This window comes from Melitaea cinxia, chromosome 18, assembly GCF_905220565.1.
Source record: "Melitaea cinxia chromosome 18, ilMelCinx1.1, whole genome shotgun sequence".
Taxonomy (NCBI): Eukaryota; Metazoa; Arthropoda; class Insecta; order Lepidoptera; family Nymphalidae; genus Melitaea; species Melitaea cinxia.
The window spans coordinates 15,971,680-15,989,809 of NC_059411.1; the positions used below are offsets into that span (position 1 = coordinate 15,971,680).

General features: G+C 34.5%; 1 long non-coding RNA gene across 1 annotated transcript in view; it reads right to left on the minus strand.

The window, feature by feature from the left end:
- Positions 1-15,514, minus strand: part of LOC123661988 — a 49,593-nt gene extending 34,079 nt beyond the window's left edge. The window contains exon 1 of the long non-coding RNA XR_006744420.1: positions 15,341-15,514. This is a non-coding gene — a long non-coding RNA (uncharacterized LOC123661988). The remainder of the gene's footprint in view (positions 1-15,340) is intronic.
- Between the last annotated feature and the right edge of the window lie 2,616 nt (positions 15,515-18,130).

The following is an 18,130-nucleotide window of genomic DNA, read 5'->3' on the forward strand; positions in this document are numbered from 1 at the left end:
TCTGTATGAGACCCATTATGTATCTTGTTCTTATGTTATAGTAATCAAATCACTTAACTAACTGAAAGGTCTGACTCCTCATAATACTTGACAGTAAGGGTCAGGTAGGTACGTAAGGTGTTTTCACTGTAAACTCTGAGACGCACGGGACGGATCTCCACCTGCGTCTTGTGGCTAAGGCGTAGAGGCCTAACGACCTCTAATTGTAGCTGATTAATTGTAGTTAAGTGTATTCTACGCACTTTGTATAATCCTCTGAATATTTATTCTACAACCATATTGCTAGTATTGCCGACTTGGAATTTTCCTCGGGTAACGAACTTGTGAAAAATCGTTAAATTTTCTTACACTTACAGGGATGAGATTGATTTTCTAGACGAAGTAAGCCACTTAAGTCTTTAGCCGTACTAGTACAAACTTAAATACGCAATACAGGTACACTTCATACCTACACTATGTGCTATTGTAATTCTGTCATACTATTTACAAAATAAAGTAAATCGTATGTTATCATTCCTATTTGAAATCATTTTAGCTGTCATTAAAACGTTTTTACATTTCATGCCCGTATTTACAATAATAATAATAATAATAAGCGTTTATTTCAGACGTGAACATCCATAGTGTATTAGTGTGTTAGTAACAATATTTACTTATAATCTATGTTAGTTATTGTTAGTAAGATGATGAATTAAAAATAAATAAATAATAATAATCATTTTAGTTGGCCCGTCATTGTTTCTATCCAGTACTTTTGAATAGAACAATCAGGGCGAGCCGTGATTGTCCTCAGAATGCTGTTGTTGCTGGCCCTCATGCGCCGCAGCAGAGACGATGCTTTTTTACGCATAATCGCGTGAAATCCATCGACCCGAGCATCCGCGAACATTCCTGAGGCGCTGCAAAACCGCGGTAGCCGCAACAGCACTCTGAAGGCATTATTATATTGAATACGTAGTGCGCTGTAGGCTCGACGCGTGTAGCTTACCCACAGACCACCCGAGTAAAAGGATTGACAAAAAGCCCGGAATAGAGTAATTTTGACAGCCGCAGTACCACGTGCGAACCTGCGTGCGAGCATATTGCTTCTCACCGCCAGCGCCCTACGCTCTCTCTCAATATCGTCATCATCATTCAAATCAGCATTGATTATATGGCCTAAATATTTAAATTGGTTGACTCTGCTTAATGCTGCCCCGTTTAAGGTAATTGTCGGTACATGACCTGGCAACCGCTTACCAGCCTTAAACACGAGAATCTTACTTTTCCTAGCGTTGTACACTAAGCCATGGGCCCTCGCATACGACTCGCAAATCTCTAATAATTTTCTTAACCCTCCGATTGATGGACTCAGCAGCACCATGTCGTCAGCGTAGCTTAAATTATTGACGCATTGTCCGTCGATATAACATCCTACATGAGCGCTGCTGAGACCCTCAATCAGCTGATTAATGTAGAGATTAAAAAGGGTGGGGGAACTAAGTCCACCCTGTCTCACACCACACGTAAGGGTATACTCATCCGACACGGCACCCGCCCACCTAACCTGATTTTTTTGGTGCTTATACCAAAAATTTAAGAGCTCGGTACATTCCGCCGGCATACCCGTGCCTCTCAGCTTCTCCCACAGGAGCTCATAATTTACCAGATCGAAAGCTTTGGATAGGTCTAAAAAGCAAGCATACACAGGCGTTTTCCTCTGAGTATAATACTTGACAGTATGCTTAAGACTGAAAATAGCACTTTCTGTAGAAACACCTGGCCTGAACCCGAATTGAGCATCGTCAAGTTCCACATACCTACCGAGGTAGCCGTTAAGCAGACTGTCAAGTATTTTTGCAGCTGTAGTTGCAAGAGATATAGGCCGGTAGTTGCTCGTGTCAGACGTGTCACCCGTCTTATTTTTAACAACAGGTACTACAATTGTACGCATTAACGCTTCTGGTAAATAGGTATGTCCCAGACTACAGTTAAAAAGCATCGCAAGTATACGAGGCAGATGCTCGCCGGCATATTAAATCAAACTTCAGCAATAAGTTCATTCTTTACGTTTGTATTAATTTGATAAAAAAGTTGACTAGACGCACATAACTCTGAACAGGTGGTTCAACTTTTGAAATTTGCAATCAAACAAACAATTTAATTGACTTTATCTCTTATTTCAATTTACATAAGTCTCACTTTTGAATAAATAATACAAATCAAAAGCTTTTTATAATTTAATATAAAATTCTCGTGTCGCGGTGTTTGTAGTTAAACTCCTCCGAAACGGCTTGACCGATTCTCATGAAATTTTGTGTGCATATTGGATAGGTTTGAGAATCGAACAACATCTATTTTTCATCCTCCTAAATGTTAAGGGTAGTCCACCACTATTTTTTTTAATTCTTAGATAAATTATTTATTTTTTATTTATGATTTGGCGTTGAAAAATACACACAACCCTAAATTTTCACTCTTCTACCACCAACCCCTATTTTTAAATAGCGTTTAGCGGCAAGACAACGTTTGCCGAGTCAGCTAGTATTTTCTATAAAATGAAGCAGCTACGAGTACCTACTTCAAAAACAAATTCTCGTTTGAAACTCCGAGTATTATAAATACGTCATCCTTCACACTCGCCGCTACTTCCACTTTGAGAATCTAGTTTAGATTCTGTGTAAACAAGTTTATGTTCCGTGCTAGCAGTAAATACCGCTTTCGTCCTTGTCGGGTGAGATGAAAGTTTCTGATTATTGTAATAAAAATTTTAGAACGTTACATTTTATTTTGATCTACATTTATTAGTGTTTAAGATACGTTCAGGTTTATTTACAACAATGTAAAACAGAAATAAAAGTTCAGTGTCTTGTCAAATTATAAAAAACGTAAGTTGAAAAAAGAAATTAACCGAAGAAAATTCAGTCAGTAAAGAAATTTTAAAGAAATTATTTATTTATTTATTTATTTATTTTTTTATTCAAGGCTCATCAACACAAGGTACACAGCAAACTAGGTATCTAGCATGCGTACATTTTGTTTAAATGTTCGTGTACCCGCAATTATAGATGGGCGCAACATATACAATACTGACGCTCGAATAATCAATCAAATAGTAAGAAATATTTTTACAATTAGTCACATTTAAATATGATTGTACAATAATGTTAGCAAATTTTCAAAACGTCGCGTTTGTTAATTATATTAGTAAAATAAATGGGAAAATCAAAAATAACCTAAAAACAATTACAGTTAAATATTTTAATCGTCGCAAAGAAACGGCAAAATAAATTAATAACAGAAAAACCATTCAATAAAAAAAAATTAAAAACATTTTTAACATTTCATTTAAAAAAATTGGAACGAATCTAATCACAACATAAAAAAATAATCACAACAAACAACGAGTGCACTATAGTGATGTAACACAGTCGATTGTCGATTCGTTATCGCTATCGTTATCACTATCAATTAAATAGTTGTCTCGCGCCGAGGACGCGGGTCGCGGGGACAGCTAAAAATACCCGACCTTGCCCCACTGTCTTTACTATTTCGGGGCCACGGCTCCGCGTCCATTGCGAGCTATGTGCGTCGAAGAATGTGACAACTATAGATAATTAGGTAAAAAAGGTTTTACCTTCGTTTTCGAAATCTATGATTGTGATAGGGAGTCATTTTGATAGTGGTGTCCTTAAATCTAAGTAGAAGTAGGTATTATATATTTATGTATTACCTAAACTACTGCCATATTCGTAATTAAATTAAATTAGTATTTTAAATAGTCATTTCTGAGACAAAATATGACGATGGTTAAGGAAAGAAATTATTTTTATAGAGATCTGTATAACTATAATTTTCGTAAAATTTTAAGCAAAAATAAAGATAATAGTTAGATGTCGATACATTATGAACATAACAAAATGTTTTTTATTATAAATTTAAGAAATTACAAGATATCTAATAAGTACAAAGAATGACAAACCCATTATAATATATCACGGTATTTTTTTTCGCAAATTCAATTTAGTAATATCGAATTAAAATTGTTTATGTAATTTTAAGACTTTTGACAATAAATAATACAAGTAGATTATTTACTTATTAAGTAGTTAGTAAGCGGATTAAGCTTTCATATTGAAATTAATTAATTAATTTTGTATTAACGACATCAAAATTAATACAATAAGCCGTAACTAACCGAACAAATGTTAATTATTTAATCCACTATGAATACGCAAACAATTTTATAAATTGTAATTTATTTTATTATATTCTTTATTGCAATATTAATTTACATACTAATTGCATATACAATTGGTGGATACAAACATCAGTTTAACCCTTAAAATGCTGTTTAGTTCATAGATGTCGATATTTTGTAGCGGGTACTACCTGTTACATTCACATTCGCATTCAGCTATTAAGATCCCACTGCTGGGCACAGACCTCTTTCTCCATGCAGGAGAAGGATGCATGGTACATATTCACGATAAAACTCTTCGAATTTATAGAGACATATACAAATAGTACCTTGAGGTTTGTACTAGAGTGATCATTCTCTAAAAATGTGTTTTTGTTTTTTCTTTACAACACAATATTATTACATCGACAATATCCACAGGGTCTCCCAAGTATTTCTCGTGCCCTTACAAAATATAATATTATAACGTCCAGTCATCGGCGTAGTATTCCTTAGACGTGTTGATGGTAAGTAGGTATGTTCTAAGACGATGGTGTTAGATAAACATAGTAAATATCATTCAATATTTTTATATTATTTTACAAAAACACCGTTAATGCTGTTTCCGTTATGCTATTCTCTCGCTACTCCGAATGCGATTCAACCATCGCGAATATTCATTAGACTCCATTGTCTCGTAGCATCACGGTCGGTAATAACTCCGAGCAATTATTGTATTTATGACTCTGGTAATTGGGGCCACAATTAACCGTCGACTACTGAGGCCCACTTTCCTTGGAATGGTATAATACGTCCATTCAAGATGTTTTCCGCGGAACAGCGGTTATTACAAAAACATTTACTGTCGGAGTGACTGTCGACGGCGTGCGGAGAGGAATAGAAGTGAATAGTTGTGTGCTGGAAGAAATGTTTAGATGTTTTGAATGTAACCACGATGTTGTTACATTATTATTAGATATTAATTTAATGTTAAATAATCACTTTAGTCATATATAAAAAAAATATTCTTCTTCTATACCTCTAGAATTGCTGCCCTATAAATGTCACGCCACCTGATGGTTATTGATTGTCGTAGCCTATTAACAAATATTTAATAAAATAAATATTTGATCCGTAAATAACACTTAAATAGTCATTAATTCCAAATTCAAACGATGGCTTTTGGACCACGTTCAGGTTAAAAACGAAACCTTTTTATTTTATTTAAAACATCTAAAGACTATTCGGTATCGTATCAGTTAAAACATCTCTAGATTAATTAACTAGAATTTGATTTGGTTAGTTCTCTATAATTTTTCTTATTTCTGTTATTTTTTCTATATACATAGTGGCAGGTAAGGGCAGACCCTTTATCTAACAAGTGATACGTTATGGAATGTATCAGTAACACGATATTTTTGAAACGAGAACAGATGATCGATCGTTATTGATATACACAACGTCGCCCGCGGCCGCGCCCGGTTTGACGTGGAGTGTTTGGTTGCAGGCGGTCGAACGGACCGGCGTACTTACGTCAATAGACAGTTTCAATGTAGTTTAGTTAATATTTGCGTTGGCGCATTTTTTTTACATTCTAAAAATAATGCTACGTCATCGCCTATTTCCTTCTCAGATATGTTATATATTTAAGCCATTCTTCTATTCTTGATTTTGTATCGATAATGAAATAATTTAAGTATCATAGTAAAACTAGTTCTATAAATAATAAGCTAGCTGTCACGACTTTATCTGCATGACTTCCTATGCCGTGAGAATGTTGCAGTAAAAACGATATAATTATACCACTTTTATGGCCTTCAAGATCTCCAGCTATATACGTACCGAGTGGGATTGCAGTCGTTACAGAAGTTTTTACATGAAACATTTAATTAATCTTTCTCATTTCCTATATTATATTATATTTTCTATATTAGAAGTAGAAAATACAACGACAATAATTATGCGTATTCCTGTATTTTTGATATTAAACCTGCCGTTATAAACCTTATAATACTCAATGATATGTTGGCGCAGTGGTCGCAGCAAACGGTTGTTGTACTATCGATCACGGGTCCGAGTCCCGCTCATTACAAATACATACGACACTTTCTCATGAGCTCAATAGCCCAGAACAATGAAGACTATTCCTCATTGTTATGGGTTATTGAGTGTAACGCGTTGGTTTTTTTTTTGTTTCTTTAAAATTTAGGTATCGAATGAAAATGGTAAGTGGTAGCTTCACTACATAGTATAAAACAAAGTCGTTTTCTCTGTCCCTGCACATGTATGTACGCTTAAATCTTTAAAACTACGCAACGGATTTTGATGCGGTTCTTTTTAATAGATAGATTGATTCAAGAGGAAGGTTTATATGTATAATAAAATCCATTAAATAGTGGAGAAATACTGTTATTTTTGACTTTTCTAATGTTATGTCGTAAATAATTATTATTTTTTTCGCTTAAATTGCAAACGCAGGCTGAACCCTACGAGATTTATCAACATAAATTACTAAGTATTGTACACATTGAAAAGGTCTACAGAAAACTCCGCGATGGTATATACCTATCTCTTATGGATATCCCACAATAACATTTTTTTGTCATTTACTTTTTACGACAAATAATGGCTAATTTTCGAAGCGATTTTAACCAATACAGCATTAATCCTTATCCAATTAAATACCTTAAATATATTTTGTATTTAATATAGATCTATATGGCTCTTTACAGCAAATGATTTAAATGAATATTTTCGAAGATATTACAGATTTAAAAATCGCGGTACGTAGCGTTTGCGGCGGTCCCGGCCGGCTTTTACTCTAAGTTAACGCGTGCGGGTCACGGGCAGTAATGAATAAATCAAAACTACTGGATCGATTTTAATCATTTTTTCAGTGAATGACATAGGCTATAATTATATTTTATACCCGTGCGAAGCCGGAGCGGGTCGCTAGTTGTCATATAAGATGAAGTCATGATATCGAGATCACAATAACGCATAACTCATCGAATTATATTCGAGTCATAAAAAATGATATCGTTATTAAAATTAACATAAAAATCGATTACATTATGGAATTCCTCCGTAGCACTTTTAAATTTATTGCTCTGTGCACGAACTCGCCGACTCAGTGATTCACTCTGTAATGCATCACATCTCAAGTGCTAACTAGCGCTTGTCTGTTGCACTTTACGTTCGTTCATCGTATCTTGCTACCGTGCTCAGGTCAGTACAGTATGATCATGTGAGAATTTTTTTGGTATTATATGGCGACTGCTTACATTAATGCTACACAACTAAATAAATAAATAAATAAATACACAACGACGACTTTGACGACGCGTTGGCGCAGCGATCGCACTAGGTTCGATTCCGCTCACCAACAGACATTTGTCTGGGCGCTTGTGTTTGTGTATGTTGCATGTTTGCGGACCCCCGACAGAGGAGTAAATCATACTGTAAGGCGTTGAATGTGAAGCATTTATTTATTTATACCGTTGCTAATTACTGCAACACGCTCGCAAAAGTGACTTCGAAGAAAACGCAAATATGCATACGACATGCATTCCGCGGGCGTCGCTTTCAGTACACTGGCTCTGAACACTCGTATTCGTTTATCTACAATTATTTTTTGTATTGTATTTCATATATATATGAAATCTATCTTGACTTCCCTAAATTAATTACTGTAAATAAAACGTGTAATTATTTTCTGAAATTTCTATTTAGAGAACACTTATGTATATTTTAAAGTACGTTTAACTTTTATACAAATGCAAACATTTTATTTTTTAATATTTAAAGTAGTTCATACTTAAAGAGTAACTTTGTTGTTGTGGCTTTACATTATTACAAATATATTTCAATGAAATGCTTTCTGATTTTAAAGTAGTCTAATCTGAATATCGTTATGTATCCACGTATATCAGACATATATTTATGAATAATACATGTAAATAACGAAATCGGATAACCAAATTTGGTGTCATAATTACCATGTATGTGCGTGGGAGGAAGCAGATATCGACAAATATTCACTGACGCACGTCAGCGAGAGGGCCGGGCGGACCAGACGCAGCTGACACACGAGTATTCGTTTTTAGGTAAATAGCTTACTTGCTAATTGGGGCGTTTCTAATATTTCATTTTATAGTTTATTGTACACCGATACTAAATTACAAACAAAGCATAAAGATAATTACATATTATGAAATACAACGCCGATAATAGGACGCCGCGTTGGCGCAACGGTCACGCGTATGGATTGTGCTTGTTGCGCTGGCGGTTGCGGGTTCGATCCCCCACATGACAAACATTTGTATTGGCCAAACAGCCAGCGATGGTTACTCATAGTAGGGAATATATCCGCCAACTCGCATTGGAGCAGCGTGGTGGATTAAGCTCTGATCCTTCCCCTACATGGGGAAAGAGGCCTATGCCCAGTATTAGGATATTACAGGCTGAAGCGAAATACAATGGGCGGATTTATTGCTAATACTTACCTCCACTCAATAATATCTTTTATATATTAAAATTAAGTAATCATACTAAAAATTTTGACCTAAAGGGCCGGGCCACACATAGGAGGTAACATACAAGTTTCGCTTTGCGGTCTTATTCTTATAAGTTCTGATTCATTGGGAATATCGGAGCAGAAAGTAACCCCTTTCTTTATTCATTGCAATCCAAACTTCACATTTATAGTATTAGGATATGATCTAAATGAATTGGGACAGGCGATAAAATGCAATGTTTATAAACATTTAAATTTAATTTATCGCTGTTTCTCAAGAGTGTGCGCCCGATGATCGCTCAGTAACCACCACTCGTCGGAAACACGGCGGTCCATAAAAATAATGAACTGTCGCTCTGTTTATGTAAATAAGTTTCGAAAGTGTTTATTATTTATTAATGAGACGTTGGAGCTGACGGACACGATTATAAAGTTAACAGATACAAATTTAATTTATTGTAGAAAAATAAAAATATACATAGTCGTGGCTTCTAAATTATGTATATTATTTAATAATGATTTATCTCCCTATATTCATTAGCATTTAATTTACCAGTTGACTCTATAACAAGCTTAATATATTCATTGGGTTGGCTTTTTAACTAATTTTTGAGCGTTGGGAGTGATTTGGCTCTTTTTATATATAACTAGCTGACCCGGCAAACGTTGTCTTGCCGCTAAACGCTATTTGAAAATAGGGGTTGATGGAAGAGGGTTGAAAATTTAGGGTTGTATGTATTTTTTAATGTTGTATCATAAAAAAATTGAAATTAAAAATTTTGTCTAAAAAATAAAAATAAAAAATTTAGGGGTGGACTACCCCTAACATTTAGGGGGATGAAAAATAGATGTTGGCCGATTTTCATAGATACCGGATAAGCACAAATAATTTCATCAAAATCGGTCAAGCCGTTTCGGAGGAGTATGGCAACGAAAACTGTGACACGAGAATTTTATATATTAGATGGTAAATTATTCCATCGCTTAATTACCCAAATGGTGAAAGACTGACTGAAAAAATTTGTTTTATGAACAGGCAATTTTAAAAATATATTCCACGTAAATGAAGTTAAATTTTAAAGAAAAATCTAGCTATAGAAAATTCATTTATGCAGGTTCCAACACGTGTGACCGTAATAAAAAATAGGTTTCGAGAACTTTCTTAATACACGTATATTAGCCCCACAATACCTTTATTCGTGAGTGGGTGGACACTCGAGACGCAGAGGAAGTAGGTTCAAGTTTTGCTCGTCGTAAAATTATATTTGACTTCTCAATTTGAAGTAAATCAATTTTATCTGTTTAGTAGATATCTGTGTAGTAATATATTTTTTAATCTGAATATTTATTGTTATTTATGTTTTTTTTATTTAATATTTCATTTAATATTGTTGAAAAACTGAATAAAATATAACCTGTGCTCATCATTATGATTACCGCCAAAACTATATGTGTAACATAGTTTGCAGTGGCACAGTTTACAAATAATAATCCTCAATAAACATCATTTTTAATTTAAGCACGCTCTTTAATTTTTGCTTTATTTAAAAATTTGCTACATATTTGTAATGAAAACATTGAATAATAAAATTTTAACTTATTTTAATAACTTCTTGTACGCCTTTTAAATGTGTTAATTTGACACAAACCATTTTAACAATTTCATGCAAAAAATAACTCAGTAGTGTCAACAACAATTAGTGTCACCGGCTCGCTACGCACTGCGTGACACTGGGGACGTGTCAACAACAAGAACTTATACCGACTTTTAAGATCCACGTCCAAATATATCAAAAAACTTAATACAAATAGAAATACACCCGAGTTTAGTTTATTTGTCAAACTTGAATAAAATATGTTCTTCGAATACTTTGAAAAATGAAATAAATATTAAGATTTAGAGACTGAACTGGTGACAAAAGGACGGATTTATTTTTTGGCCAGAGAATAGAAATTATGACTCAACGAGGTTGTTGATTCAAATAGCGAGCGTTCTTACCGCTCCAGGCGGACATGATTTGTACCATGACTGTTTGTAAACAACATTTTTAAATATGGCACAGTAGAGAAAGATGGAATATTTTTTGCTGTGCACGTTTCAAGGAATATAAAAAATAAGTGATGTAAGCTTTATGGTTTTATCAGAAGTGGCAATCTCCACCACACAACCTTAAGGTAAGAATAATAACACTTGAAATAAATATGTCCTAAATTAAAGAGGAAGAAACAAACAAGGAATTAATACATATTAGTCTAGTTTACAAATCCCATTAAAATTAACATCACGTTTGTGTAAGGATATGAATTATTCCAAAGACTACAGTGCACTCGGAGTGACATCAGCGCGTTTCAACGATCAGACGGACAGCTCCGGGAACCGGGACCTGAATGGATTACGATGATACAACTACTGAGGATATATTAGAAATATTCTTAAATAAATGAGCATTCAGAAATAATTTATCTTTTATAACCGTATTCTTAGGAGAATTTTCAGTAAATAATGAATAATAGACGCCGCGTTCGCGCAACGGTCACAGCCATGGATTGTACCTGTTGCGCTGGCGGTTGCGGGTTCGATCCGCCACATGACAAACATTTGTATTGGCCATACAGGTGTTTGCCGTGGTCTGAGTGTTTGTGCAGTCCTTGTGGGTCTCCCCACCGTGCCTCGGAGAGCACGTTAAGCCGTCGGTCCCGGATGTTATCATGTACACCTGATAGCGATCGTTACTCATAGTAGGGAATATATCCGCAGCAGTGCAGCGTGGTGGATTAAGCTCTGATCCTTCTCCTACATGGGGAAAGAGGCCTATACCCAGTAGTGGGATATTACAGGCTGAAGCGTACTAACTTAATGAAAACTAGTTTTCAAAAAGTTTTTGAAAATGCATATTACTTTTACACTATTTACGTTATATCATTACGTCACATGACATTATCATTATGTAATCAAGTACGTTTATATACATAAAACGTTTGTAATGTAATTTCTACGGACTTTAATTTTCAAAATTTATTGTTAAATAATAATGCTCACATATAATATCGTACATTTCCGGAAGTTCCGGATTAGCGGTCGTTTACATAAAATATCAATTATAGGAAATAAGTCGAAAGTGCTTTTTAAATTATATTTATAATGAAAGTAAAATTTCATGCTTGAAGGCGTACCTGTATAGGTTTAATGTCCTTTACACGTCTGTCAGGCGCTATCGTTATCGCCGACACTACAATCAGTGTCGCTAGCATGACACACGCTACCGTCATAAAGTCATAGAAACTATAAAAATTGTTGTCTGACATTTAGTTTTAAAAGTGTTGTTAAGCAGTAAGATAAGACAAAAGATTTAAAAAATATAATATGTCTAGTACAGTGTCCGAGTTTTAAATACGTACGAGAACTTAGAGAAGGTAACAGAAAAATTGCATTGCATTTTTCATTATTATGAACTCTTGTTGTTTAAACAGGTCCAACAAGCAGGAGTGTACACTACGTACGCACATACTTAATCTAGCAAACTAGGAATATACGCTCTGTTGATATTTTTAACGATATTGTTTACATAGGAGCATCTTAAATATATTACAAACACATTTATGTATAATTTATGTATTAAAAAAAAAAAAAAAAAAAAAAAAAAAAAAAAAAAAAAAAAAAAAAAAAAAAAAAAAAAAAAAAAAAAAAAAAACATTACTGTAAAAAAAAAAAATATGATATTAGTCCCGCTGAGTTTCTTCCGCCAGTTCTTCTCAGGTCAGAGGCTTCTTCTTTCCGAACTGGTAGTAGACTCATGACGTTCAGTAAGAAATTGTAATAATTTTATGCTGAATAAAATATTTTGAATTTTGAATTTTGAATTTTATATAATACACACCATAGGGATGGGGGATAACACAATCCGATTTGAGTTTGTAAAGTAATCGCAGTGCTTACTCGGGTTTGAACGTGCGTCATTCGGTTAGATCCATTTATGTCCTTTGACCGACTCGTGTAGCTGTACCATGTCGTCATAACATAAAGCTATTAATACGAGTATATGTTAATATTCCTAAATTCTGAGCTAAGTGCTCAGAACCGTTCATGAGTCACAGATTTCTCAACAATTAGATTAGTTTGGCACTTCGGCGTAATTGCTTCTGATGAAATCGTTGACTAACTTTATTAGTAATATAAAAATGTGGGAAGTTCATTATTACTAAACGAAACGTTGAAGCGACGACGACATCTGTTTAATAACTATAAAGTGCTCGAGCTGGATCGGTTCTAGTCGATTTTTTACGTTTTCAAATATTTTCTCGAAGACTTTTATGAAAAATTAAGAATATTTCAGAAAACGTAACAATTAATTAAACTCCGCGCGTTTGACAGCAAGACAGAACGACTTTTGCAGTGTCTGTACATAAATAAATATATAAATACCCAATAAACGAAAAGCACAAACAATACAAACACAAACAACCATCTAGATCACGACCAATATCTATATGACCTATAGCCCTACACACCGCCATATACATATTTGACACAGATGGTTTAAGATTCTTACTGTTGCCCGTTCATGTGACCGCTGTGTCAACACGTACTCGTAATAAGACATGCAATATTCTCTGTAAATCCAATATTATACAGTACAGATAGTTATATCAAATTATTTAGGTACATATACGTCAAGTCGACAAAATGGAAATTTTTTTGTATTGGAATTATTATGTCAAATGTTTTCAAATATTAAAATAAATTTTTGCACACTTGTTTACACTGCTGCGCCTTCTAGCATTAAATAAATAATAAATAAATAAATATCTACACAATACACACACGGTCGTCTGTTTCTAAAGTAAGTAACTTAATGCTTGTGTTATAGGTAATAGTCGACTGGTATATAGCTACATATTTTCTTTTTCGATAAACATACTTATAAATAATACATATATATAAATAAATATTTATATTACACCCAGACTCGGGGTTGGAATCGAACCCACAACCCTCGGAGCAGAAAGCAGGGTCACTACAAACTGCGCCAACGGGCTAGTTCGGTATTCTATCATATTTAAGGTATTTAAAAAGAAAAAGGCTCATAAATAATACAATTATCAAAAAATTTGTAAAGCCTTCTCGGTACAAATTCGGCACGAAACTGCAAGGATTCAGGAAATATCGTAATAATCTATTATCAACTCTTTAAAACTCATGTTTATGTAAGGTACGTCTGGCATCACGAGGGACTTCCTGAACCCCATTAATTATCGACGTAAGGAGCGCTTTGCTATTTATTTTTGATAATCTTCTCCATGTATTCTTTAACTGAGGCATGGCATATATGCCGCTATAGCGGGAAATTTTCTGCTCAAAATATAAAGCAGCCCGACTGCGGTAGTACCTCGACCTTACAGAAGATCACAGCTAAATATACTGCTTTCAAGCGGTGTTGTGTTCCTGTTGGTGAGTAAGGTAAGGTCAAGGTACCAGAGCTCCTGGGAGAATTGGGGATAGGATCGACAAAGCGCTTGCGATGCTTCTGGTGTCGCAAGAGTCTATAACCTACGGGAATTGCTTACCATTATGTGAGCCGTACGCTTGTTTGCAACCTAGTTCCTCTATAAAAATGTACTGATTATTTTTTCAAGAAAAAAAACTCGACAAAAATGCCACACCTTATTTTTTTTAAAGTCATAAATTTGCTTTCTTTGTTTATTACATTAGTTCAAATTATTTATCGATATAATATGGATTTCTCCCCTATATACTTTAAATTAGATTTAAAAAAAAAACTGATATGTACTCGTACATAGATAGTTTTCGTAATTTTTCTTAAGATACTTGCGTTTATTCTCAACATAACGTGTCAGTTCTATAATTATAATGCGAGGCACGACATAACAATACACAACCTTACAAACAAATCGCAGTATTGACATTAGTGGTCAAAGCAGCTAAGTGGTGGCTGAGTCAACATTTGTCGTCGCCATCTTTATATAAAACTACAGTTATTCCACATTTATACTTGTCTGTTAGACAGCTATTGTTTAGAGGAGCATTTCTCTCGGTCTTTTGAAATAATGCCAGAAATATTGTGAACATATTCATGTGATCAGCTCTATGGCGACGTTCAAATATTTAACTTTATTTCTGTACGAAATATTTCTGTCAAAGTGTTGAAAAATATTTTAAAAATACATTCTCACTGTTTCGAAATATAAAGAGGTTTTATAAAACCCACACGAGATAAAACATTTCGAATAACAAACATATTTATTTCAATTTATTTACACAATACAAGTTGCACACACACCAACCTACACACACACAAATTTAATTCTTATATACACAGTATTAGTTTAAGAAAACTGGACAAATTGCGAAAAATCGTGTGAGCATTATACCACACGACTGAAGTAAAACTTACGAAACGTAACTCTCTCTCTTTCTATCTTAACTAACTTATATCTCCCTCTCAACTTTTAGAAATTTTATTTCAGAAATTCAAATTTTAAAACTGATATTTCAGTCTATAATTTACCAATAGACTATTTAATAAACATTCCATATTTCAAACACTCGATAAGTACTAACTCGACTCCGTGAGTGATATATGACGCCAGGGTCGCTCGTGGAGCCAGAATACGTATCACGGAATACTGTGCAAGTACGTACGTACATACGAGTCACTCAGCAACGCCGCATCCTAGACTCACACTCGTAACTCTTATCGCTGCCAGCGCTGTACTGTCGGCTGCAGAAGTTTCGAACACGGCCATGTGTTTAATTATCAACTGCAACTGAAACTATTGACACTAGCTTTTGGCAGCTATGACTGTGACTGCCAAAGTCGTAATCGTGTCATTTTAAGAGTGATAAATTATTTAGTCATTTTGACAAATTCATTATAATCTTTATTACGGTAACTTACTGCCTCCAAACAAATGTATGTAAAACGAGTGTAAATAAAAAGTATGGTGTTATTTCTTCGTAAAAAAATGTACGTATACAATTGTAACTTGTATTTTAATTTAATTAAATTTTTATTTATTTATTTATTTAAATTAATCTTAAGTTGTGAATTGTAAATATGTATAATATTTTGTATAAATAAAAATAAAAAAATTTATTGGGTAATTCATTTTATATTCACTATCATTTTATGTTTTAGTTAAGCCCCGGACGGCTGGGTTACTTCTAAGTACATAACTGCTGTAAAAAATATAAGATTAATAAGATTAGATAAAATCTTATTCCTTAATGTTTCAATTTTAAAATTCAGTCTGGGTTGTTCTCAAATATTTTTATTTTAAAATATCACCAACAGTTAAAATTAATACTATGTTATATGTCTGCGGAGTCGTCCTTCGATCTGTGAAACAATTTCATAATAATAAGGTCTTTAGGAAAATAGAGTTTGGAATAATTAGCTGGATACTAGCGATGTGCTTGGAATTGTTTGGAAAATAACAACGAGATGTATAATAAGATTATTCGCAATATAAACGAAATAAGGTAAAAGAAAAATTACGATTTCTGAATTTCCTACAACCTCAAGAAAAACTTTAAAAAGATGCACAAAATAAATTAATGTAATATGAAATGGTAAGTAAAATTCGAGCTGAAAATATCTGTATTTTGGTAACTTTTGCTATTGACTTTACTCGTTATTAATACGCTGGCTCCGACGACTTCGGCTCCATATCGATGATGGAATCGACTGAGTGCGGCAGATTAGGACCTCTCATAAATATGAAGCGAGCTCTCAGATACGGACTCATTAATTTGGGAATCATTTCTCCGTAAGCTTTTTGCTCGTGACTTCATATCCAGATTGAAAAGTGTTTCAAAGTTCGTTGAAATAAATTTTTTTTAGCAAAAAATGCTCATATAACAACTAATCCATTTTTAAACTATATAATAGACAAGAATTATTGGATGTAAACGCTGTGCCTTACTGTATAATAGTTTTCTTATCATTAGATTCCAGAGAGTTGATCTCATTTCAACAACGTTGCTTTATAACATAACTAATAATTTTCCTGGCGGATTTTAATACAGCGACATTTCGAATAAATATTAACACTTATAAAGTCTAAACAGCTCTAATAAATCTTTATCATCTAATAATTTAAAACAAACACTTGAATGCTGAAATTTGAAATCATTTATAACAAAATTTTGAATGAGATATGACATACATAAGGGATGACGTCACGAACGTACAGTTCTCGTAGCTTCAAGCTTGCTTGCTTGCCCGCTGACTACGCAGCAGGGCGCGCAGACAAGTGGGTTATCGTGAGTTGATCGTAGCTACGTTTTCCATACATAAAGCGTATCGATTTGTATTTAGAGCAAATTGTAGTAAGAGTCGGCGAGCAGTACATGCATTTATTATGTATGCGGAGCTAACGTGTATTAGAAAGCCAATTTCAGTGGATCCGTTACGAGGGGTCTCGTTAGGAGTCGACGAAAATGCCACTTGTAAAAATTCACATCGGCACGGGACTTTCTAAATTTGGTTCGGCCCCTTGGTACAATGCACAATACATATTTATGGCGCATTGAGAGCCATGCTAATGCGTGCGTTACACCCGCGCCGTACTGCGCTCCACTCGCCCCGAATGCTTCAAACGAATCGCGTAATTGAGGAAGTGCTTCTCGCTACGGGCTCGCTAGTGTCCACATACGTGATTCACTAGCGATATCGCACTTTTACTGTTGCATTCAATCATGTGTGGTATCAATTTAAATATGATAACATAATTTACTTTTTCCAGATAATTTGTATTCATTAAATGCTGCATAAGTGACTGTAGCAATAAGCAATATTATATATATATGTCTCGATGCTGTGTGGTTACGACAGTGAAGAATATAACCACGCCCTCTCTTCCCGTGGAATTGTTAAAGCCGACCGATGGCGGGATAACCATCCAACTGCTTGCTGGCTTTGTAATACACAGGCCAAACACGGGCAGCAGCGTCTTCGGTGCGACAAAGCCAGCCCTGCGGTTACAAACCCGCCTGCCCAGTTTGGTTTGAGCTTGTGGAGGCCTATGTCCAGCAGTGGACTGGACGAAATGATGATGTCTATTTAAAAAGATTAACTTATTTTCTGCAACAACTTCTACATGCTGTAATCACACTGGATATGCGTGACTCTGGTATCGTTAACTTCACTTTTGTACCACATATAGTAAGTATACTACATGAAGATAAGTGTACAAACTCATCTTTAAAAATTAATAAATTAAACAAATAACGCTTTAAAACACTATCGTTTGCCACTTAGTTGTCACATGTGATCACCAAATGCTTTGTTTGTGATTAATTTAACACATGCCGTAAATTACACTTTTTCAACATTGCGTTAGTACAGTCGTGATAATGCCATAACGGTCGATGCCCGGCGATCAATAACACACGTGAGTTTTACCGGGTCAGCGTTCAGCTTCCGTGTCATCTG